A 13,471-nucleotide genomic window follows, 5' to 3' on the forward strand; every position below is an offset into this window, starting at 1 on the left:
CCCCCTCGCGCCCCCCCAGGACCACTCCTCCCGCAGGAGTAACCGAAGCCAGCTCCCCCCTCCCACTCGGGAGCGGAGTCTCCCCCACGGGGAGGACGTGGCTGAGCAGGCAGGGTCCGCATCCTGCAAACAGCACGTGGAGGACACGTGGTGCTGCTTCCGTGAATCTCTGGGTCTCGAACGCCCCCCTCCTCGCAGTTACACAGACCGGCCATCACCCCTCACTTGCTGTAGACCCTAAAACACACCCTGCGTTCTCTACACAACATTTTTTTAAAGACGTCAAGCAAAATAATGATTCTTTACCTCGTTCTATTATCTTGGATCGTGAGAGGACACACAAGCCTGTTTACGAGGCAGATACATCTCCACCTGGTGCGCTGGTAAACGCTTTACACCTACAACATTGGAGCGGAGGAATAACGAACTCAGAGAAGCTTCTGAGCTGGTGAACGGCTCGCCCTCCGGTTACGTCCTCCCTCTTCACTCTCTTTCCGGGTTCATTTACTGCCCGGGCACCTCCCACCTCCCCCGGCGGCCTCCCCGGGGACTTCTGACTCCCTGAGAATCTGTCCGTGATTTCCAAACACCTTTAGCGACACCTGGTATCTTAACAGAAACTCTAGACTCTTCTGTCCTAGAAGGAGATGTCATCCAGGCCTACTTAGGATTAAGCAGACGTCGTTCCTCCTAGGGATCAAATGCCCCCGACTCTTGACAGACAATGCTGAATTGTAAAACAAATCGTGGCTGCCTTAGCCCGGAAGTAACACTAAAGAAAAATGACAGGATTACAAACTTGCCCGCTGTCTCTCTTCCTCAGAAGGTGCATGTGTAAAGTTCAGGTTCTGGAGGCGAAGGAGGGATCCCGCCAGAGTAGCCACTGTCCTCGCTTCCCCAGGAATGACAAGGTCCGAGGCTATGAGGCTCCTGACGGCCTAAACCTTACGCCTGTGCCCCTCACTGCAAAGGCTTCCCACCTATTCAGGCCTCTGTTCTCACGTTTGCAAGAGAGAGATGATAATACTTGACCCAAATAAGCCAAAAGACTCTCTTCTCTGTACTCTGTGTGTTCTTTCAAGGTGGGGTTTAGGAGCAAACACTGGGTTCACCTGAGCTCCATGCCACAAAAATCAAGGGATGACCCTATCCTGGGCTAAGAGAATGCTATTTCTTAAGAAAAAAATAATAACATTAAGCTTGAAAAAAATAAGATGAAGCAGAAATTCAACACTTACTGTAAGAATGAAGAAAGGGAAAGGAATCCCAGAAAAAGCCTTATTTTTTTTTTTTTTTTTTTATTTTTTGGTATGCGGGCCTCTCACTGCTGTGGCCTCTCCCGTTGCGGAGCACAGGCTCCGGACGCGCAGGCTCAGCGGCCATGGCTCATGGGCCCAGCCGCTCTGCGGCATGTGGGATCTTCCCGGACCAGGGCACGAACCTGTGTCCCCTGCATCGGCAGGCGGACTCTCAACCACTGCGCCACCAGGGAAGCCCAAGCCTTATGTTTTTTAACATTATGATTCATCTCATTTAAAGTCTTCAGAAGAGCCAAGAATAAGAACCAGTAGGAAGAACAGAGGAGGAGAGGAAAGTGACCCTCCTCATGGATCATCAGGGCCGTGTCAGAAGCAACGCACCCACCTCAGGCAATTATGCCCCAATGGAAGAGGCCGGCCAGCGCACGAGGAACGAGGACCTTCTCGGTGACAGGCTGTCATGAGAGCGCATGGCTGGTGACACCTGTTTGCTGATGGGACAGGAAGCAGAAATTTCACCTTCCCAAAGCCCCAAACAGCACAGGCCTGGAGACAGATATTTTGGAATAGAGCTATTTTCGATCTGGACACTTTTCAGACACTAAATTTAGCCAGCTTCAATTCTTTTTAAAAATGCTATCCCATTAAACCTTTGAAACAGGAAATCTACACTTATTATAAAGTTGGAACACAAGGTTCTCTGGTCAGCAAGCCCAGGAGGGACTGGGTGCCCAGCAACAAAATGCCACTGCAGGCGCATCTGGGAAGATTGAAGATGCAAACCGACAGAGGCCTTGAAAATCCAACACTGAAAATGTGTGGTATTTTTTAAATAATAACCCACTTGATAAGTTTTTTAAAAAGTGATGTTTTCACTTGCCTTTTTGTTACCATTCACTAGTGGTTCTCATTCTCAAATGCTTACCGACCCCTTCACCAATTTCTTGTTTTTTTCCCCATCCACTTTTATGCACACTTGAAAAACCTTTGCATATAAAGGAATTAGCTTGTTTTTCAGGATGAGAAGGACCGCGCTCCAGGCTCACCATGCAGCCTTACTTGGGTGGGCAAAGAGAAGCTCCCACGAGCTCTGGTCGAATCTGACCCTTTCCTTTGCTGCTCTTTGCTTGTTTTCCTTTGTTGCCCTTACAAAGCCCTACCTGTGGCACAGTCGGCTGCCCTTTTCCCTGTACTTGGCGAGGTGGCAGCAAAATGAGCCTCGTATTCAACACTGGCAGGAGGCTCTGGTCACCAGCAGGTTCAAGGTTCATGGAATGTTCATACCCACTGTATGGGGGTGTCACCACAGAAATCCCTGGAATCTACAAGCATGACCTCATTTGGAAAACAGGTCTTTTTCACCTGTGATGAAATTAAGAACTTTGACATGAGGAAAAAATCCTGGATTATCTGAGTGGGCCCTGGGTCCAATGACTAGTATCCTTAGGAGAGAGATTCGAGGTGGACAGAACGGGAGACACAGACGCAGAGGAGATGGCCCGTGAAGACAGGGCAGAGATGGGAGTGATGGGACCACAAGCCAAGGGAGCCGGGTCAGGCACCAGAAGCTGGAAGAGGCAGGAAGGATCTTTTCCTGGGCCCGCTGGAGGGAACGCAGCTCTGGAATGCCTTGATTTTGGGCTTCTCTTGTTTCCTGTAGTTTTAAGCCCCTGAGTTTGTGGTAATTTGTTATAGCAGCCCTAATACACTAGATACATCCATTAACCCAGTAGTTCTGTTTCTAGGAATTTACTAGAGAAAAGTTACACTTTCAGAAAACATCAAAAAAGACATTAATGACAGCTCGGTTCTTTGTGACCACCTAGAGGGGTGGGATAGGGAGGGTGGGAGGGAGGGAGACGCAAGAGGGAAGAGATATGGGAACATATGTATATGTATAAGTGATTCACTTTGTTATAAAGCAGAAACTAACACACCATTGTAAAGCAATTATACTCCAATAAAGATGTTACAAAAATAATAATAATAATCACAGATTAATGGCCAAAAATTTTTGCAAGCAACTTAAACATTCAGCAATAGGGGAATGGCTGAATAACACTGCATACTGGAATATTATACTTCAATTAAAATCAAACTGTCAAAGAATATTTTGAAAATTTGGGCAAGTTCTCAGAAAAGAATATAAAGTGAAAAAAAAAAAAAAAACCCAGGACAGTTCCCAGTTTGGGTTTAAAGAATAAGAAGACACAACTGGTCATGGAATTATTGGTCCTTCTAGGTCATGGAATTATTGGTGACTTCCAAGTCATTAATTTGTGCTTCTCTATAATTTCTAAATATTTAGCAGATTAGATGACCAGAAAAAAAAGAAAAGAAAAATGTATGAAAGCAGCCCAAGCAGCCCCCAATTCACCACAGCTATGACAGAACAAAATATATCACAGGAGAGAAGAGTCTCCAAAAGTGGAATAAATATAACAAAGAGAAGATCTGGTAGCCAAGGAAATGCGTTACCGAGTCTGACAGTAAAGCACTGACCTCCGGGTTTTGCCTATTTTTGTTTCCCAGAAAAACACTGAATGCTTTCCAAAGCCTATCCTAACCCTAGAACAGACAAAACCCGTAAAGGATGCGACGGCGGCTCAGACGCAGAGCCAAGGAATGGGCTGTGCGCGTTGCCCACAATTAATAACCTGAGTCGTCTCTGGGGACACTGCTAGATGTCTGACACCGTGGACCTTGATTTTACCCAATGTCCCTATGTGGGTGTCTCTTTTAAATACATAAGCATGTTGTAGCATGACACGAGATACTATATCTCACCTTCCTCCCAGTTTGGACTCCAGTGCTCTACTGGGGAAAGGCCAGGCAAGGGTTTCCCCTTTGGGTCACGGGATAAGACTGCATATGTCTGCCTGGCCCACTGCCACCCCCAACCCCGGTGCCCCGCACGCCTCAGGCTGAAACGGAACAGCCCCAGGATGCTTCACCTCTCAGAGCAAGGCAGGGACGAAGCGCTGAGGGATGGCCGGGGGACGCTTCCACACCCCTGCCGTGGGGCTCCTGCCTTCCTCAAGCTTCTTCAGCCTCCCCTCAGCCGAGAGCTAGTCCAGGTCCTGCCAGTGGGGTCCGTCGTGCTAGAGTTAGCGGGACTTTGTTTCTGGGACTTGAGGACCCTGACACGTGACTTCCATCAGACGGTGGCCGTTATTGACAACTGATCAAAGGTGGACTAGTTACAGCGGGTCTAGTGGGTCAGCAGAAGGTGTTTCTCTGTCCTATTCGCTTTACAAGGGCTGTGCAATCCTTTACTGCACAGATGCATAAAGATTCCTTTAAGACATTATTAGATTACAGAAGTGTTATGTTGTGCCCCAGGCAATTTATAAATTCACAATAGCCGTGTAATAGACACTATGGGTAGATACCCAGACAGCCATCCCCCTCCTGATTTCTAAGGGAAATCAGCTTTTCCCCAGGGGTCACCCTCGTCTGCGTGGCCTCAGGGGCACCAGGCACAGCCTGAGGGGCGGCTTAAGATGAACCTAAACCCAGACAATGATCCCATCCTTCTCGCGGTAACGGGTCAGGCATGACGGGATAGGAGGTAAAGACTTCTGGAGACGTTCTAGGGGAGGTCTCTTCACTCCATAAATGAAACAAGGGAGGCTTCCCAAAACAGTCAGCTGATCACAAACCCTTTCCTCTTCTTTCCCGCCTCCCTTGAGGTGCGTGTAGCACATGACAGAGGCCAAGGAAACAGGAGCAGAAGTGGTGCGTGTGCTCCCAGGCCACGCCCACGTGGTCCCCCAGCTCTTCCCTCTACTGATTGGATGAGGATGATGGTGGCAGAGCCACCAGACAGAAAGAGCCTGGTTACAGGGTGACCATTTGGGGGACCAAGAAAACCTGTCCTGACTTGACGTGAGAAGCCAACTTGTGCCACGTTACCCCACAAGTGCTTCAGAGGGTCTTTGATACAGCAACTATCAGACCCCACAGAGGGACGCGCCCTCGACCTATGGGGAGCGCAGGCACGGGCCGTGCGAGGGCCCCAACGCCAAGCCTCCCAGGCCAGCTGCTCAGGGAACGGCACGGAGGGAGCAGCAAGGTTGGGCCTCAAGAGGAGACTCAGTCACGCGGGCGGCAGGTGTCGGGTGGTGCTGGGTGGCGCAGACTGCTCTGGGACGAGGCCTGGATCCCAAGCAAGGTGCTGATGCCACTGGGTGACAACCCCCTCCCCGCCCACCCCACCTCCCACCAGCTGCTGGGTCCTTCCAGACTTCCTGCTGTGTCCCCCGCACAGCAGCTTCAGGGAAGAGACAAGGGTGCTGTGCGTGCTGTTTGGTAACCTGGTTCCTTCACCTAACGGGATACGGACACCCCTCTGTAGTATTAAACATTTAATCTTCATCTTTTTAATGGCTGTGTATTTTTTTACGATGCTATATCATAATGAATTTATCCAATCTCCAGTTATTGCTATTTTCCAATATTTTACTGTGGAACAAAACTGGAGTGAACATCTGTTTAGCTGATTTCCTGTAAATTCATGATTATTCCCTTAGGATACGTTCCCAGAAGTGAAATTGCTGGGACTAGTTATATGCAAAAGAAGATTATTTTTTTTTTTAATGGAGTGCCTGCTGTGACTTTTAATAAAATACCACTGGAGAAACAAGCAAGTGGATGAATTGAAGACTAAGAATTACTGTTTGGTTGCTTTAAAGAGCTGCATAACCCATCTCTCACAACAAAAATCAAACTTTGAACCTAACCATAGTAATAATCTAGACGATGATGTTGTAGATGCGGGAATGCTATACAACGGTCACAGTGGAAGCTTGACGGTACAACATTCGACTGTTGATGAAAACGTCTAAATTATCTATAATATGGATTCATGATTAAGTTTTTAATAGAATCAGAAAACAGATATTCAGAAATGTATTTAGAAACTCTCAAAATATTACAAAGAATGTCAGAAAATGGAAATTATTTTTAAACAGCCAAAAGTTTCATAAAACAAGCAAATCCATTGACGTGCTTGTGAGGTGTCCTGTCTTTGTGAGACTCATGCAACTTGGAGAAGCAAGAGGTAAAGCCCGCCCGTAACTGAGGAACCTTTCTCGAGTGTGCGAAGGGTCCGCTGCTTATGGATCTACGTATCCATTCGAACATGTATTGAGTGATACGATCTAAAATGCTATGGTGGGAATTGTGAGGTTGCCAAATCTGTCTGTTCCCTGTTTCTCCTGGCAGGAGGAAGAACAGGGTCTCCCCAGGAATGTCCCTAAGGCCCAGGGACCCCAGTGGCTGAGCCGTGGCATCCAGGGTCTGGGAACACGCAGTTCGAGGTCTGAGAGGATAAATAGGAGGAAAACGGAGAAAAGAAAAACCAGTGCTGGTGAGGGAGAGTCTTCCCCACCAAGCAAGGGCAGTGGTGAGTCTGGTAAACACCACGGGGAACAGTGTGCCCTTCACGCGCCTGTCCATTCACAGCAGCACACAGGCAGGCCCGGGGCTGAGAAGGGCAGGCTGTCCTCCTGAAGGGCAAGACAAGCCGGGGGCTCCCCTTGGGGTGCGTGAGGGTCACCCCCATCGCAAGCGCACAGGGAAGGCACTGGGCCTTCCGATGGCATCAGGAGGAGCTGCTGAAATAGCTCCTGCACCACTGGGGGCTGGAGCTCTGCTCCCCACCAGGCGGGGTGGATGGCGTGGAAGCGGGGACAGCAGCGACGATGCGTCTGCTCCAGGGGCCTTGTCTTAGGCTGAGACACTTGATTTTCATGAAAGCACAGTGGGAAATAAGATACATGTGACCTGAGAGATCTGAGTTTTCCCCGAGACACACAACTCGATCCCACATATAAATGCTAAACTGAAGTAGACCAGGGGGAGGTCCAGAGCTCAGAGCCCGTCTCCCGAATCCCCAGTTTCCCATCTGGTCACGGAGGGAACACAGAAATACGAGGGAAAGGTCACTGCACCTCTTACAGGTTGCCTGTGTATGTTTTGCTTTCCTCCAAAGTCTACTGTAATCATGAAAAACACTTCTGTGTTTGTATAACTGATGTATATGATCTAACCCAACCCCTCTATACAAAGTCAACCACGAGAGCATCTTTCACGATTCAGCACTTGGGAAAATCTTTTCTTCACTGTAAAGTGAGTATGCGACGTCCACCCCACAAGGGAACCAAGCGAGGGCCTGTGTCTTCTGGTTTTTGTTGAGTTGGCTTCCAGGAAACTCCGACTCAAAATTGAGGCCCAGGGCTTCCCTGGTGGCGCAGTGGTTGAGAGTCTGCCTGCCGATGCAGGGGACGCGGGTTCATGCCCCAGTCTGGGAGGATCCTATCCTACATGCCGCGGAGCGGCTGGGCCCGTGAGCCATGGCCACTGGGCCTGTGCGTCCGGAGCCTGTGCTCCGCAACGGGAGAGGTCACAACAGTGAGAGGCCCGCATACCGCAAAAAAAAAAAAAAAATTGAGGCCCAGAGGACTATGCTAACCCTTGTGGTTACCATATTTGTTTGCTCTGATTGCCTGTTTCTACTTTATTTCATTTCTTGGACCTTGTCCTTTTGTCAGTGAGTCAAAAAACTTTTTGGAAAGAGGTGGCAAAACAGATATAAAAGAAAGTAAAAGAAGACTGGAAATAGTAAATACCTAAGTGTTATGGGGATTTGGAGAGTGGCTTCATTACGTCCAATGCAGGATGGCCCAAACTGGGCCCCAATTTCATTTCTTCATGATCAACATAGTGGACACATGTTGGGCATTTACTACGTATGCTGTTCTAACTGCCTTACTCTCATCAATTCATTTAATCCTCCTGACAACCCTACCATGTTAATATTGGATCCGTCCCTTTAGCGATGAAGGCCAAAAATATAATGAGGGCAAATAAACGGCCGGTGCCACGCAGCCCCCCAGGCTATCTGACTCCAGAACCCTCACTCTCACTCCTAATCACTACCTACGTGGCCAGTGTAAAAAGCTGCTGGCTGGCATCGTACAACACTAGTAGGACACATTTCCATTAGGCACAGGAGGATGATTTTACGTTGCTTGGCCTAAGATGTGTACCCCGTGGGTGCTAGGAGATCATTTCAATATTTCTTTCTTTTGTGCAGAGTTCGGCACATGTTTTTAAAGATAATGACCACTTAGGTTTACAAAGTTACTTTTTAACAAATTTTGCTACAATTTTATGCAAGGGCTGGTTTCAAGTACTTATTCCTTTTCAACAAAAATTACTTTTTTTTTTCCCTGTGGATACACACAAAAAGGCATACCAGACAAGTGTCACCGGATGATGGATAAATGTCACCCCGCAATGAGAGCTTTAAAGAGGAAATTTTTCGGGAAACTAAAAACCTTTACATCCCGTTGGGTGGTCAGGACAGAAACCCACGGTAATGACAGTTTCAAGCCCTACCTGAGCTGGACCTCAGTGACATCGTAGGACCAAGTGCGGCCGTCCACGGCCCTGCTGTCCACCCGTGGCCCGGCCCTGCCCTGCCATCCTGGGTACTGGCTTCCCAGGATGGACAGGCCACCCCACCCCAGGCTGCATGTGAGGGACCTACATCCTTTTAGATTTACCTCCTAAAGCTCTCCATTCTCGGCTGAGAGGAAACGCCGTGCTCTTCCCGGAGGGGGGATGGGGTCCTGACCTCCTTACGCAGCCAGGAGCCCGCCCCCAAACAGCCACACCCTAGAAGTGGGCTAGGCAGTCTCTCCGAAGAGAACAGCGTGCAGGTATCCTGCAGGGCCAGGCAGCGTAGACCACAGAAGCCGTCTGCAGTCAGCCTGGTAACTTCAGCTCCTTGGAGACCCCCCCAAGAAAGACGACGGTGCAAGAGCAAAGGTCAGGAGAAACTAACCGGGGACATTTCCCAGGAGATGCGTTCTCTCAAGACGAGCCGCAACTGAAGCTCCTTGCGGGAATGTCTGGAACCTCCAGAAATGGGAGGCACCCTTCCGGACTGAGGGTGAGGGCCCTCGAGGGCCCCGGAGCTGCTGCCTGACGAGGCTTTTCACAGCGGGTGCGGCCAGGGCAGAGGCCCCGCAGAGAAAGGGACAACTGATCTTACACGCGGATGCCACTGCCTTGGCCCAGGAGATTAACACCGGCTCCAAACCCGCTGTTTGTCACTGGTGTTAAGCCCTGGAAAGGAAGGGTGCTGTAAAGGTAAAGGCTCTCCTAACGGCAGATGCAGGATTTAGGGGGGAATCTGCACCCCCCAACCATACCCGTCGACGCCAAAGCCCACATGCTTAGCTCCCCGTAAACGAGAGTGTCTGCCATGAATAAACTGGAAGCTACCGTGCTCAGTCTTTGTGACACACATGCCCAGAAGACAACGACACCTACTTTAAAAGCTGGCGATCTGCTGGAAATATGGTTCCATGATAAAAACAACTTGTATGTAAAGCTGTGGTTGATCAGAATGATTTTTAACTGCAGAGAATGCTTTGCCCGCTAACTTCCTGTTGGGTGGCCCATAATTCTTTTATAACCAACATGCTGCCAATGTTTTAAATATGACTCCCATCTGGCCAAAATGATGAATCATAGTTATTTTTATTGTATCCAGTGAATGACCATGGCATATCCATTCCAAGGGTCAATAAATAATACATTTAATTAATTTCCCTTTAAAATCTATGATCAAAGTGTATATTACTCAACTCCTTGAGTGACTGAGAAATCATGAAGTTTTTCCTCAAATATAAAAGAATTACAGCATTTCTTCAGTTTCATCATGTAGGCACACGATGGAAGACACTCTGCTAAAAACACAGATAACAAATCCTCTAACAAGCTTTAAAATGTTAGAATTTAGTTTCAGAATTGGTTGGATTCTGGGTATCCGAAATCTAACGTGATTTAAATTGTGCAAAGTGCTTTTTCACTTTTAGTATTTAATGTGAAATTTCCACCAATTTCAAAAATGAAGTAGGCAAAAATAGGAGAAGCAATAGACTGCCATAGGAGGACATATTTATGTCACTGGGGAGAAATCATGCAAAGCAATCTGAATTCTATAGAAATAAGATATATTGTTATTAATTCACCTACAACACAAGAAACCTAAGGCACAAACACATTGGTGAACAAGTACACGTTTACTTCTATCTCCAGCCACTTTGGATAGTTATACTGTAAGTGGAAGGAAAGGGAATAAATGATTACCAACATGGAAAGTCAAATAGGACAGAATGCATATAGAAAACATCTTTGTGGTGAGAAAACTTAAATTCCTTCAACACTTTGGATTATTTATGTAGAATTCATTTTGCGCTTTAACCTAAAATGTAATCTGCAGATATGACATGATAGATCGCTAGGGTAAGTCATCCAATGCTTATCGATTTCTTAACCAAGAACAGAGGAAATTAGGGACAGGAGGGCACGAGGGGGCAGGAGGGGCTCACAGACACAAAGCAGGCCTCCCTTGATGGGGGATCACAGAGGAGAAACCCCCCCATTGATGGAACTCCTGACCTGGGACGGGACTCGAGAGTGCTGGTGGGAAGGGGCTGCGAGCTTCAGGACAGGACTATTTCTTTTTACTGTTTTCATTCACTGGGTCCATACCTCTCCCAGCCCAGATGTGCCTGAGCAGAGAGTGTTCCCCACAGCCTGCTGGTCCTGCTTCCAGATGTGGGGTATAAAATATTCTAATTTGTTCCCTTCCAAGCAATGAGAAAGTCACACCATCTAAAAGGAAGTGGTACACACACTCTACAATTACTATCAGAGCTAAATCTGTGAGTCACCCAGCCACCTGCACAAGACAATTTGGCTACTGGAAAATCCTGATTAATGACATTTTTTTTTAAACACCAGAGTAACAGCTTGACCTGCCAAGAATTACCATTTTTTTCATAATTTCACCATTTTTGGCCTTAGTTACCTATTACCTTTTGCGGAGAGTGTAAAGGAAGTAAAATGAAAATGGTGTTGTAACGTACATTAACCTCAAATCCAAATGTTGTTCCTTCCAAGGTGTCGGGGGAGGGGAGATGGTTCTGTGGTGTCGGCTTTGAAACAGAGAAAGAGTCCTTTTGGACGAGGCTGTGGGCTCTCTCAGGCCATGCTGAGATGCCAGGGGGGTTTCTAATAACTAATACAATCGATTCTCCTCTGCAAGCTAGAGTCTTCCTTAAGTCATAGATCACCGGGCCCGCGAGTTCCAATCAGACACACTGTCCAAGAGGACACACGAGCTGGTTACCGTGAGCAAAGCCCCAAGACCCCCGGCGCTGAGGCCCCTGGTTAAAGTCCTAGGCTGAAGTCCTCCTCAGATGGCAGAATAAGCAGGTGCGCTTTACATTTCCGGCTCCAAAACCACCCACAGCCCGTGCTGGCAGAATTAATCACAGGAAGGACTCGCTGCCGATCGCTTTATTTTTGATCGATCCGAGCCAGCCGCGCCGGCAAGTCCCGAATTCCGAATCCGGAGCCCGGCCGAGTCGCCATTCACCGGGGAAGCGACACCCAGGCGGCCGGACCACGTTCCGGCGAAGCGCGGACGCCGGAGAAGCAGCTCCCGAGTTTCCGACGCAGGTCGCACCCCGGAGCTGGTTCTCGCCGCTCTCCGCCGGCGAACCCGCGGGCCTCCACCCCACCCCCGACTCTTCGCCCAGCCCCCGCCGGGTCCCGTCCACTCTGCTCCGCGTCTCTCGGCGCCGCACGCGGGAGCCGGGGGCCGGGCGCCGGGCACCCAGCTGGCCCGCCAGGCGGCCCCCGTGCCTGCCGCTCCCGCCCCTCGCCGCCCAGGCTGTAATAATGACAGCCTCCTTATTTCTCCTGCTACCGTTAGCGAGCGAGCCCAGAACGGCAACAGCCGCTGCCGGGGGAGGCTTGGTTACAGAATCCTGCGCCGGGTAGCGGCTCGCTTAGCAACCGCCCCGAAAAAGCCCCCGCGCTCCGCTCCCACTCGTAGAGCCGGAGGCCGCCCTCCCGACGCGCTCCTCCAGCCACCCCCGGGCGCCGCGCCCCGGCGCCAATGACCCCTCCCGCCGCCCGGCCGCGCGCCCCCTGCGCCCCCCGCGCGGAGCCCGGGCTCCCGGCGCCTTCCACGCGTTCCCAGAGGCGGTCGGCGTCCTGCGCCGGGCGGGGGGAGGGGGCGCAGTTTGCTGCCTGCCGCCCCCATCCCCTCGCGGTGCCCAGCCGGAGCCCGGCGCGCAGCCCCTCGCCGGCCGGCGCTTCCTCCCGGGTCTCCGCGGGTCCCCCAGCTTGCCGGGCCGAGCGGAGAATGTCACCCCTCCGCGACGCCCCGCTCTGCGCCCGCTCCCGCGCGCCTTGCAGCTCAGGGTGAGGGGACCCAGTACACAGGCTGCCCCGGGGTCCCCACCCCTCACCCAGCCGCCCTCGCGGGGCCCCAGCGGTCCGTCCCGCCGGGCAGCCTTCTCCCCCGCAACCCCCGACGGTTCTCGCGCCCCTAGCCCAGTCCCCGCGCGGCTCCGGTCCCGGTGGCTCGCACCTTCCTCAGCGTAGACATCCTCGGGTGCTCCAGTTCAGCAGGTGCGGGGCGACATGGCCCGTCCGCCCGTCAGTTCGCCAGCCCGCGCGTCCCCTCCACTGCCGCCGCTCCAACCCGCTGGAGCCCAGCGCACGGTCGGTCCTCACGGCCGGCGCCTGCGCACTGGGCGCCCGGGGAGGCACCGGCGCACGGGGGGGGCGGCCGGCGCGCGGCAGCATCTGGAGAGGGGCCGGGCCCGCGCCTGGGGGAGCGCCAGGCCTCTGCGCCGCGACCCCGGCCCGCGCTTGCGGCCCGGCCGCCTGGCGCGCCTCGCGCGCACGGCCCGGGGAGCGCGCGCACCGCCCGCCCAGCCAACTGTTGCGCGGGGAGCGGCGGGTCACGCGGGGACGGCGGGGGACAGGAGGCGCCCGAGTGGCTCCCGGGGGCAGCGGCCTCACCGCTGCACGCGGAGCAAGTGCTCACGGCGCTGGAAAGTCAGCCCGCGCGTCCGACACGCACCCCGACACCTGGCACAGCGCGGCCCGCTTGGGAGCGGTAGGGGAGACACGCGGGCGCATCGTGCGAGGGATTCGTGGACGCGGTAAAGTCTCCCCATACCCGGGACGCTCACGCGGCACAGAGGACGCGGAGAGATGTGTATCCTACATGTTGGCAAGGGTATCTATCGATGGGCTGCCCCTCCTGCTACCTAAACCGAGCCTCCACCTTTCCATGCGCGCTCCTCCCCGTAGAGAAACATGCCGCCGTGTCT

General features: G+C 51.7%; 1 long non-coding RNA gene across 1 annotated transcript in view; it reads right to left on the reverse strand.

Moving 5' to 3' along the window:
* LOC113628737 (uncharacterized) overlaps nucleotides 1-12,842 on the reverse strand; it is a 234,171-nt gene extending 221,329 nt beyond the window's left edge. Inside the window, exon 1 of the long non-coding RNA XR_003436208.1 lies at nucleotides 12,721-12,842. This is a non-coding gene — a long non-coding RNA (uncharacterized LOC113628737). The remainder of the gene's footprint in view (nucleotides 1-12,720) is intronic.
* Between the last annotated feature and the right edge of the window lie 629 nt (nucleotides 12,843-13,471).

The sequence above is a fragment of the Aethalodelphis obliquidens genome, unplaced genomic scaffold (genome assembly GCF_003676395.1).
Source record: "Aethalodelphis obliquidens isolate GAN/ISIS:26980383/991018 unplaced genomic scaffold, ASM367639v1 scaffold25, whole genome shotgun sequence".
NCBI classification, from domain to species: domain Eukaryota; kingdom Metazoa; phylum Chordata; class Mammalia; order Artiodactyla; family Delphinidae; genus Aethalodelphis; species Aethalodelphis obliquidens.